This window comes from Gadus chalcogrammus, chromosome 22 (assembly GCF_026213295.1).
Source record: "Gadus chalcogrammus isolate NIFS_2021 chromosome 22, NIFS_Gcha_1.0, whole genome shotgun sequence".
NCBI classification, from domain to species: Eukaryota; Metazoa; Chordata; class Actinopteri; order Gadiformes; family Gadidae; genus Gadus; species Gadus chalcogrammus.
In genome coordinates, this window is record NC_079433.1 from 12,772,778 (window position 1) to 12,781,497 (window position 8,720).

At 39.6% G+C, this 8,720-nt stretch overlaps 1 protein-coding gene across 1 annotated transcript in view; it reads left to right on the top strand.

Annotated features, from left to right (window-relative positions):
* The window catches only part of smap2 (small ArfGAP2), a 17,009-nt gene extending 14,403 nt beyond the window's left edge, over positions 1 to 2,606 (top strand). The window contains exon 10 of the mRNA XM_056582505.1: positions 1 to 2,606. This exon is cut by the window's left edge and continues 580 nt beyond it. The gene's annotated coding sequence lies outside the window, so the exon portion shown is untranslated.
* The last annotated feature ends 6,114 nt before the right edge of the window (positions 2,607 to 8,720 follow it).

Here is an 8,720-nt window from a genome sequence, read left to right on the forward strand (position 1 = left end):
GTGTGTGTGTGTGTGTGTGTGTGTGTGTGTCTGTGTGTGTGTGTGCGTGTGTGTGTGTATGTGTGCGTGTGTCTGTGTGTGTGTGTGTGTGTGGGTTGTGTGTGTGTGTGTGTGTATGTGTGTGTGCCTCGGCTGGTGTCCACTACCCATCTCTAGCCGTGGCCTGATTATATAAACCACTAGAGACAGGATAAGCTTGTCACTTATTATTATTATGATCATTATTTTTGCATTCATATATAAGACCCCCACTGTTGGAGGAGACATAGCCGCTACAACAACAGCTACCTGAAGAGCTCATAACCGGCAAATGTTCATTCCAGGTTTCAGGAAGAATCATGTTTTCATCTACTATACTCGCTGGAAGGTCCTCGCGAGATAATTGGAAAACCAAAGATCAATACTAGCTTTATTTGTTCGTACCATATTCCAACGTGCTTTGTGACGGTTGTACTACATCTAATGGGATTACACACAGATGTCTCTGTACAACAATAAGGGCATCAGACGCAGTTCATCGCAGTACTTTTAGTTGTTCCGCGGAGGGTAAAGCCCTATGGACCAACAGCTGTTCCGGGGTGGACTCTTCCCATGGACATATGAAATCACTGTGTTAATCCCTCTGCTAAGGGGTTGGACACTTGGGAAGCACTTGGTACTGAATGTAGACAGGAAACAAACAGGAAGCAGGAGCCCACACACCTCAAGACGCACCCTGCACAACAGTGAGTTCAGAGAGGACGTTTTTTCGAGAACAACCTAAAGAAAATGGAAAATAAAAGCAGAAATGGAAAACGACGATAAATGTTGTGGGTCCATACATATTTCACTGATGCTTCCATGGATTGCATGACGAGAATGTCTATTTCCCTATGATTGTATGACTGATTGATTGTATTTTGTGTATATGTGTGTCTGTGCGGGTGCGTGTGTGCGTGACAATGTCGAATTTGTCCCTGGAATGTGTATCGCCGAATGTCTCCGTTCTAAAGATCCAAATGTTTCATGTTTCTCCAAGCGCTGCTTCACTTGATTATGTTTCAGAAATAAATAATTATTTTGAGGGGTTATATAAAGCAGTTGGATTCATAGAAAATTGATGTCATTGGAAAAATGAAAATACCTTTCAAGGCCGTTGGTTTCACTAGAACGATATGTAGGATGAAAGAACACGTCTATGGATGTCAGTCCACGAATGTAGGCCTATTGACCACAGATTGATTGTGAATATCCATTTATTTGCCTGAATAATTCTGTGGCTGGTATATTTGATATTCTTTGACTATGTATGTCATGACTTCACTTGGTTTCTATTAATGTTTTGCGCTTATACTGAAAATAGCGATCGGGTCAACAACTCAATCGCAAACCGCCACCAATCTGTCACATTGCACACAGCACTTGCTATCTCATCAGTCGCTTTTCTTATTCCTTAAAGGGGACCCTTTTTTATCTCCAGGTGTGAGGCCGGAAGCTCTGATCTATCCATCAAACATCTAGGTTGACATGCTCACCAGTAATTTCGTGACATGATACTATTGGATGCGGCGAGTGATGGCTAAATACTACCCTGGAGGTCATATTGAAGCCCTGTAAATGTCGAACCTGACTTTTATTTTTCAGGATGTTTTGTGGTATAGAGTGATCCTTTTCTGAGGAATTAATCCTTTTTCAAAAACGAAAAGAGAAACGTGAAAGTTGGAAGGATTCCAGATGATTGACAGAATGCAGTCTGTAGCACAGCCTCCTCTTATCAACAACACAGATATCAACTCTTTCTAATCATGGTTGGTTTGAGCACAGACTAGAGTCATATTTAGCCTGTTTGTTTGGAGAGCGCAGCCAAAATGACACATCACAGTTGGCTCTTCATCTCTTAGCAATATTAGTTTATAAAGAACATGCTTTTGAATGAATCATGCTTGTGGTAAAGATAGTGCTCTGTCTGGAAACTTTTGAAAATCACCCAATTTTTTTAGGTTTTATATTTTGTTTCCTTTTTTGATAAGCCTGGACACATTTGTTCATTCTCCTACTTGTCTATAATGTTTGGCTTGTATAAAATTAAATCAAAGCTGAGAATGTATCTTTTTATGTACTGACCGAATCAAATTGTGTGTACTTTATCCATCAGATTGATATTGCTGTATATTATATTTCTTACATTCAAGTTGGATGTTTTGTTATGTTTAGGTCTGAATATTTAATACAGTATGCTTTGCCTTTTCTTGTTTTCATGTTCACACCAGTTTATATATAGAACTTGTGACGATGTATGTATATGTATCGTAATCTATTGTTACGCGGCAATATAATAAATATTTTGATGAAATTAAAATAGGCATACTGGTTTATGTTGACATATGCTCTCTCATTTTAATTATCTCCAATAAATGCATATCACAATAGCAAAACACTGCTGGAAAAAAAACAAGGTCAAAGGTTAGTGATTCAAATAATCTTTATTGACTTTGCGTCCAGATGTCAATGGGCATGCAAATACAGGCTTCTGAATCGGAAAGTTTCTCTTTTTTCCTCCTTCAACGTTGGTTTCTATTTTCTTACAAAACTACGTGCACCTTAAGTAATCAATTCGGCAGCGTACAAACCACAAAAATACCAGTTTTACATTATCAAATACTGCACATAGAAAACATTTACAAAGCACATGTATAAAATTACAGCTCTCTCAGCCCTCGCCCCTCATCCTCATGCTAACTAGCTTGTTGTATTTTTTGCACCGACTCCTCGGACACTCCCTGGAGGAAAAGCTAAGGCCAGCAAGGAACAGACAACCGTCCATCCACCATCCAACCCTGTGTGTGTGCTGTGTCTTGCTCATTTCAACATGCTTTAGCTAGGGTGTCATGCCTGTTGTGTCACCCCCACCCCGCTCACCTGGTCAAACTGGAATAGCATAAATAAAAAAATCAACGGACCTACACTCGAGGAGAAGTGTTAATGAGCGTCAGTACGGATTCTACGTTGTATGTTCAGGAATGTTGTCGTGAAAGAGCAAAATATCTAATTCTTGCTTTACTTAAGAAAAAGGGACCGGGCTGTCTCTTCAGCCACAACTAGTCTATGGCTGTGTATGTGTGGGTGTATATTGTAAATCAGTTGGTGAGTGTTTGTGTGTGGGGGTACGAGGTTGTGCCTCGCAGTGTTTGGCAGTCGCCGTGGGGAAAGTGGAGCTACTGTGATCTCCTGGTCTACTGCCATAGAGCTTCGAGACCCAAAATGGCAACCCTGGGCGCTTGTGCTGTTTGAGAAAAGGACAATTATGAACAGATCCAAAGACAAGCATGTTGTCCCAACTTGCCAATTGGGATTTAAGTAAATAATGAAACAAACAAATGAACACAAACACATTTTGTGTTCTTTAAGATAAGCAATGCTACATAGGCGGGCAACACGGGTGGCCTAGCGTGGCCTGGCATGTCACCTTGGAAGGTTGAACAAATTATAATCAGAACCATTATAATAATATGCTAATTGTAGCTATAGGGGCATTTTGCCCCTGACTTAAATGTCACATTGTACAACCTCAAAATCTTTGATCTCCACACAATTTCATTAAATTATCGTCTGTTACTAGGGCAACCCTGTAGTCCCTGTAGAAGCCACAAGCTCACCTCTTGAGGCTGAGAGTAAGATTTGGATCAAAGTGTATTGGCAAAATTAAAGAATGCCATTGATGCTTTGAAAAGCTCTCATTCATAGGAAAATAGAGAAAGGCTCAAATCAAGCTACTTCAGTTGCATACAGTAACATTATATAGTATCTTACCTCTCAAATAATTCCCAAGACATTGTATTGAGTACACTTTTGATTACATCATCATCATCATCATCATCATCATCATCATCATCATCATCATCATGTCATAAATCTTATTCATTATAGTAGTTATCATACCATCAAGAGGATTACATACAGAAAGTCATCAATATTCATGCGGCAAACATTTTCGGTTTTCAACGTTTGGAAACATGTATAATTCCATCAGGTTGATCAATTAGTCGTCGCAAAAGGGGAACGTTATCACTCTCTTTGAGGGCCATTGTGGAAAATTGAAGGGCACCAAATCGATTTTGCCTGATTAGAACAAACAGTATTTGCGTGCTTCCATAAATAAGGAAAGAGTTGTTCTTTTGGCTGAGCATGAGAGGTTGTGAGACAGTAAAAGTAGGGTTCAACTGAACATACGCAGGCAAGTCTTCAGTGAGACTGCAACAAACAGAAAACTCAATTACACCATTTTCTAGTTTCATGATTCAGAAATGCGTTCATAAAACTATGCATATACACATATATAACAGTGGTAAATTGTTATCAAGCAAAATACAATTTGTCCAAACTTTAAAATTGTGTGCTACGCTCGTGAAGCAATACCTCCCAGAGAAAGAAAATAAGGCCAGTGGCCTCATTCACCTGGCGGCCATCTTTGTTCCATCAAACGCCAGTTGGGTGCGAACTCAATAAGTTCCGCATTCAGTTCCCCCAACCAGCTGACGTCTATAAACAAGGTGGCCGGTGAATAAGGCCATGTAAACTGAACGAGCCCTCGTCACAAGAAAATCAGGACCAAAGAAGAAGTCTTCTTAGCCTACATCGACAACTCTTTGAAAAATCCTTGCCCTCTTCTTACAAAAATAAAAAGCTTTAATTTAACCTAAGACCACATGTTTCAATTGGAAGTTTGTGACTATCGCAAATGTTTAAAGTATAGGGGGACTTCAAATATCAATAGACATTCAAATGCAATGGTATAACATTTCAAACAATTAGTATCCTTCCCTAAAAACTTCTGACAACCAAGATTATGGACATGCTTATGGAAAGTTTACATTCAACCCTTACGCTGAACTACAGTGTGGGAAAAGTGCATGGGGGACACAGAGAGGACCTCTCTCTCTCTCTCTCTCTGATTTTATACCAACCTGATAAAAATAATCAATCAGCAATAACTGAATTTGATTATCTGTCCCTCTATCCATATCTGAGGCAAAAAAAAGATATAGAGCAATCCTTGCTTTCGCCATGGCACTACTCATTTCTGCTGGTGAAACATTTCCCACTATGGTTGAATATCTGTCAATAATGCAATCCAAACAATCAATTATATGAGATGCTAGCATGGTCCTGTCTACTCTCTATATCAGTTTGGAGGTATGTTTTCACGCATTATTTTTCCAATACATATATAAGGGCAGAAAAACGACTCATGCTCGTGCTCTTCAAATTCAAATGAACGCAGTTCATCAACCTTGGGATGTCAGCCTTCTTTCATTCATACACTCATTTGTCATTTAGTTTTTTCCTAATGTGTGGGTATGCAGTTAAATAAAATTATGAAATAAATGGAGGGATGCTTAGCAATCTTTACTTCCGCAATCCACACAAACCAAGCATGAATCTTCCTTATCAAAGAACCTGATCCTTCACCTAAATTCCATGATGGATCTTAATAGTGATTTTATAGTAAATATCTACATCTCTATATCAATGTACTCTTTATATACCTCCATATGTGTCACAAAGTTCAATAAATACGTTGTTTTAAAGTACAGTAATAAACACACTATTTTTTTTAAAAGATAGGCATTATTTCAACAGTCTTTTCCAGAAATTCATTCTCATACATCCCTGTGCAACCTTTCCATTCTTTGCCTCAATGAATAAAAACTGGTTAACATTGTGTAGCTACATAGTATACAGCAAAGAGATATAACATCTCATAGATGTTCCAAGAACGCTGGAATTCACATGAAAAAATATCAATAGTCAGCTTAAAATTTACCAAGGACTAAACATTCAGCATTGAACAAGGATTTGGTTGTTGTATTTTTTGCCCTCGATTTTACAAGTTATCTCAGGTTTATATTTTGAATAAATAATTTCTTTCCGTTTTGTTAATCGCCCTATTCAAACAGATCTCCTAACATTCACAAAAGGCGCGCATTAAAGAGGGCGTGTGCAAATACCAAGAATATAAGTCATTTTTTTGTTTTTATATCATGCCAGCGGTCCACAAAAATAGCTAGATAAGGTACATAAAATGACTTCATATACATGACTAGAAATTACAGGCCCAGCCAAGATTTGCCCCAATATCTGAAAGGATTCCCACCATGGGATCTTGCAGGCAGTAGTGTGTGCTAAGGGGCATAACAGAGTCCATCGGACTCTTTCTCTAGAGGGGCCAACAGGGGAATGTATGAGCTTTTTTTGCCATTTTAAAAAGCACTGAGATTTGAATTCTGCTGAGGCAATTCAGCTTCAGCTAAAGTACACAGTAAATGTATACTTTGCATATTGGGGGACATTGGAATTTTCAGAATTTAGTATTTATATAAGCTACAATAAAAACAGTTTCACAATAGCCAAAAAATTCAAGTCAGTCAAGATACAAACATTTTGTGGAACAGTCAATGTGTAATCAACAAGCCCATCCAATTTTAAAACTAGAACCTATTTTATCAATTTTAATACTTTTAACTTCATAAATTCACTCTAAATTGAGAACAAGATACGTTGTACAAAATATGTAGACCATAACCACTTCACAATTGTGTTTGGACATAAGTGGTATTGTTCAAAACATGACCATCATAATTATACATGTTTTTCAAAGAAAATAAAATTAATGAATTTTTTATAAAGACATCTCCTGTCATTGTTAGCACTTATAAGAGTAAGATATTTTGTATAATTCTACATCACAAATTTGGAGAGATAAAATATTTGGACATTATTAATGGGGTAAAATAGATCTGTTTTAATGTTGTACAAATATCTGAATAAAGAAATGGGCAATTATTCTGAAAATGAACAGAAGGAATTTTAGATACATCATGCTGGCATTCAATTATAGAAAATTATAGGCCTTGATATAACACAAAATGTGCGACTGAAATGAAAACATTGACGGACAAGTTGTCAATGTTTTGGGTTCAGTTTCGGGAGCTAAAGTGCCCTTTTGAGGAGTAAAAAAATATTCTTGCACTCAAATTATAAAACCAAATCCACCAAATGAAAAATTGGGGAGCGTAATATTTTTCAGGTATTTCAAAATGCCCCCTACTCCTTAAAACAAAAAAATGTGGCGGACCAATAAACAGCCAGCTAAATAATACTGACGTGAGAAGTGTGACTGTGGGATGATGATACAAACATCAACAGCTTCATACAAAAAAATGCACATTTAAACGTGTATACCAGCTGTCCAGGTGAGGTGCAATTTAACGACAGTTGGAAAAGAGTGACCTAAGAAAAAAGTAGGAAGGTTAAAGATTTAAATTGGCCTCTGTAGTAAAGGTTGTTGGCCGCGTCTGTGTGCAAGTTCAGGATATAATCCGCTGAGAGACAGACATAACTACTACGTCTATAACAACCCCTCCCCCCACCTTTCTGCCAGTGTCCTCACTTTCCAAAGAACCAGGAAGAAGAGTGCAGAGAGGGTGACATCAAAACAGGGACATTGACGATGGCGTTCTTAACAGTCCGGGTGCTGGTAAAGAGGTTACAGGACTGTGCAACCACACGGTCTCAAACTGGAGGACTCGGTTTCCCAGAGTGCCCTGGGTGTGGTGTGAGTCTGAGGGGTACTTTGACTCCTTAAAGTCAAAGAGAAGATTGGAGAGCTTTTTTAGCGGAACCTCTGGTTTTCACAACAAAAAGTGGATTTTCAGAAACAGCCATACAAGCGGGACGACTCCGTCGTAACAAGTCCTCGTGTGGTCGTGATCGGTGATTCCCTCGCCCCTCCCCCCTCCCAAACCTCAGAGCAGTGCTATTCTACTAGGACTGATCGCAAAATAAATAAATAAATACCACTATTGCGCTACTATATAACCCTATACTAACTATGCTGTTCAATGCAAGCAAGGACAAACCAAAGAAATGACTTAAGCGCTTGGGGGTAGAAGCCATCCCAAGGGGAGCACGTGCAGAAGGCAGCCAGCACACAGCACGTAAACAACAGAGAAGGAGAACAACTAGTTATTGATATACTCTTATAGAAACTCAGCCCTGTGGACGTTTTTACAGAAGCGCTGTTGCTACCTCCACGTGAACACCCAAGTCCGTAGCACAGGGGACGCTAACGTTCGGCCTGTACCGTTCTCGGCCCACGTGTGTGTGTGTGTGTGTGTGTGTGTACGTAAAATTAATATTTTTGCATTTCACTCAAGTCATCGACTCTGCTACATATCCATACTCACTTGTGTTTGTACTCTAGCGCCCACTCCTATGTATAGTAATCATCAGAACAATAATAATTGCTTTGGTTCTTTTAAAAAATAAAGTTATTTTCTCTTAGTTTGGCATAGAGAGTTTGGGAACTGGCAGCGAGGATGGCCGTGGTATGGAGTGGTGCCACCGATACCCAGGGAGGGGGGCGGGGGGAGAGGTGGGGTCTACCTGGGGGGGTCTAGGGGACGGCTCCCGGCCAAGCCCTCGGTACCCTGGTTACGAGGAATGTAGGGGTGTGCACGTGGGAAATGCTACATGTTTTGGTTATCAATGATGTTGGTGCTCGATGCTGGAATGATGACGTGCCGTCATAGCTAGGGAGAGAGCCGTGTGTGTGTGTGTGTGTGTGTGCGTGATTGTTCGAGTGTGTGTGTGCGCGCGTGTGTGTGTGTGTGTGTGTGCGAGCATGTGTGCGTGTGCGAGCATGTGTGCATGTGTGCCTGTGCGTGTGTGTGTATGTGTGC